This window comes from Mastomys coucha, unplaced genomic scaffold, assembly GCF_008632895.1.
Source record: "Mastomys coucha isolate ucsf_1 unplaced genomic scaffold, UCSF_Mcou_1 pScaffold5, whole genome shotgun sequence".
Lineage (NCBI taxonomy): Eukaryota > Metazoa > Chordata > Mammalia > Rodentia > Muridae > Mastomys > Mastomys coucha.
In genome coordinates, this window is record NW_022196911.1 from 34,457,465 (window position 1) to 34,461,122 (window position 3,658).

The following is a 3,658-nucleotide window of genomic DNA, read 5'->3' on the forward strand; positions in this document are numbered from 1 at the left end:
GGTGTTTTGCAGCAGTGATAGAAACCCAAAACTAAGAAAAGTTGGTACCAGGTTAGTAGTGTATTGTTTTGAGAAATATGGTCCTGTTTGGGGGAAGAATGTGGAATGTGTTAAAACGTTGTTCAAGAAATCCTCTGAGATTCAAAGCTTTGTGAGTTGTTCAGTGGGAACTTGGATAAATGTTGTTGACAGCAGTGCTAAACATAGAGGCCTCATGTCTGACATTTTAGAGGGAAGTTTAACACATTCCGTCATTGCCACTTATTATTTCGCATTAAGATTCTGTGGTTCTGTTTAGCTGGGGCTGAAATCAGTTGTGATTAGCTGATAGGAGACCTACTAAAGTGAAACATTTGCTTTGCTGGGATAGTCGATGCTGGTTGACTGGGGCTTAGAAATTAATTGTGTTTAGGAAGAGAGCATCAGCACTGAGCGAACGTCTTGGATGTGGTTTCTGAGAGCACATAGATGCTGTGCTCCAGATGTGGCCAAGTTTGTATTTCTAGCTGTCAGCTGAACGTGGTAGTGTAAGAGACCCACAGACATACTAAATTTGAAAGCATGAAGGAGTCATAAAGAGCATCTTAGGCTTGACACTGTGAGAAGCCTGGAAAGACTTGTCTGAGAGTACATCTCGAGTGACAGCAGAAGACCTCAGCATTTTAGAGAAATTAGTAAAATGGAATGACCACCAAGAAGGGCAGTAGTTTCAGAGTGGATTCCACCTGAGCTTAGAGGACTAGCTGTGTGTGCTGTAGACAGCAGAATAGCAAAGTGACTCAAATCACTTAGAGGAGAACAGCAGATTGGAAATGAGTACCAAACACTGAACATTGAGATGCACTGTTGGAGATTGGTTTCTCTTTGTTCAGATTATGACTTGTCCTGCTTCTTCCCTATAGTCAAACATTAGATGGAGCTCTGTAAATGTGAAAGAATTGACAGAAGGATTGAGGAACCTGGATGGGATAGAGAAACAACTAATGTGCATATTCAGGGGCTCCCAGAAACAAAACCACCAAGCAAAGAGCATACAAGAGCTGGACCCAGCACTACACACATCACATGTGTAGCCAGAAATCGCACAGGTCTTCCAACAATATGAATGGGTCTTTCCCTGATTGTGTTGGCTGCCTAGGGCATTTTATTAATTTATGGTAAGGGGCCCAGCCCACTATGCATGATATTATACCTACGCTGGTGGTCCTGAATTCTGTAAGAAAGCAGGATGAGCAAGCGATGGAGAGCATGACAGTAAGTAGCATCCCTCCATTGCCTTTTCATCAGATCACTGCCCTGTTTAAGTTCCTGTCATGATTTCTGTGATGTAGAAGCATAAGCTCAATAAACACTTTCATCCACAGGTTGCTTTGGTCATAGTATTTAATTGCAGCAATAGAAACACAAACTAACCCATGTTATAAAAAATAATTTGAAATTTTTATACTCTTAGAGAAGACATTTCTGTTTAAAGTGTATAAAGCAAGCATATAATACAAATATTGTAAAATATTTAATCAAAATTAGAATTTATTACATGCAAAATGTTAGCTGTGGCCATGCCTCAAGGCCTCAAGTAAAGGCATGTATGATCTTTTTCACTTTAAGTAATATCAAAATACTGGGTTTTAGTTTATGACATGCTGGGTTATTGATTTTACCACAGTGCCATGAAGTGGAGATGGAAGAATGAAACTTATACGTTCCAATTTAAAAATGGTGCGCTAATACTATATTTAGCAGTTTATACCTAATATTCTATCCCATTTTCAAAATGCACTACCTTTTCTTTATTCTTATCTATCTTACCATAGAAAAGATTATCTGAATAAACCACTTATGCCATATTTTACTAGTCACATCAGGATCATCATTTCTGCAATTTTTGTATCATATTCACACACTGTGGCATCCATGCTGTGTAAACATCAATGCCTATAGGTAGAAATGTGTTCCTAAATTCCATTTTAAGAAGCTGCCAATTATGAATTTTCTTCTTTGAAAATAAGAGAAATAGACAATACAGTTAATATAAACACAAACACCCAGTAGGCTTCTGATTTTCTGTACAATCAATAACAAAAACTACTTAGTAGATATTTAACTCCCCATGCTTTATGATAGATTTATGCTTTAAGCTGGTTGTCATAATGTCACAATAAAAGATGCTTACCAGTAAAAAAAATAATCTTTTATTAGAAGAGAAAGATGAATTGCATGGAAAAACAGCCTGTTTGCATTTATACATGCATATTAACTGCTCTAGAAACTAAGTTACTTAAAAGTCACCATCTGATGGAATTATCTATGACAGAATATGTGTTAAACCACATTTACTGATTTTGATGCTGTCAGATAAAAATTCTACCTGGCTTGTCTTTAGGCAGAAAGTTCATCACTTGTATTTAAAAAATATGGTGACCTGCAAAATATTTCATGTTTTTGCCATTTTGTGTCTAATAGGATTCAATTGTCTGAAGAAATAAGTATAAAATAAAGATGTATAGCGGAATTTTAATCCAGTAACATGGCTATTCTGGCAGCACATTGAATCCAAAAACCTCTACTTCTGGGTGGTGGGGCTGGAATTACAAAGACATTCCCTTAGTATACACCTTTCATTCCAGGCATTGAAGATAAAGTTAGTTTTTTTAAGGGTAGATCCATGTTTGAATGTGATGTCTAACTGAATGACAGACAAAGTTGATGAAACAGAGAGACATTTGACAGAATGAGTCAGAGATATGATAAGTTCACCGCTCCCAGGAGCAGCACAAAGTGAGTCAGATGTGGAAGGCAGTTCAGAGAATCCAGTTGAGTTCAGGTGAGGTCATCAAGTTATATTCATTTTCATTTTGTTTTTGAAGTCAGTGCAGTTCAGTTGGTTGATTACAGTTTTTCTAAGCAGTACAGTCAGTTTGAAGCTAAGGGAAGCCATTTGAATCCATCATCTTGGAGAGGAGTTTTGGGTCAAAACAACTGAGTTGAACCAGCTAGCCAGAGCTCAGAAACAGCCAGAAAGTATGAGCTTATTCAGCAAGTAAGCCTCCAAGATGACAGTTACATCTGGCAAATAAAAGTTACTTTTACAAAGATATTTTATGATAGAAAAGGGATTCTTAAGGTGACTAGCTCTTTGTTATTACTTTTGTTAAGGATTTCTAACATGCAACTGGATATAATCTCAAACTTATAATAACACCTGGAAAAAATGATTCAAGATTTTGTTATATGTTTTTCAACAGGAATGATTTTGAACTAATGACAAAATGTTTCATGGTGTATGTGTATGTAGTTTGAGAGGTTAAGATAATAATGAAATACACTAACTTGAGAATTAAAAATAATTAACTATTCATAACCTGATGTTAATACTCATAGATACATTTTCCATAGAGTTTGGAATACTATGAAGCTCAAAAAGTAATGACAATATTAGAAAACCATACATGAAAGAATATTAAATAAATTTTTCTTTGTAAGATAGACCTTAAACATAATTTTTAAAATAATCAAATAGAATAATTTGATGTGTAAGGTGTGGTACTTTTCAGTGGATCACCCATGGATTCTTTGCAGTCTTGTCTTTCAAGACAATTACTCCCTGAATCTTCACCAATCCATACACCACAATGGTTTGCATTACAACTGGAATACA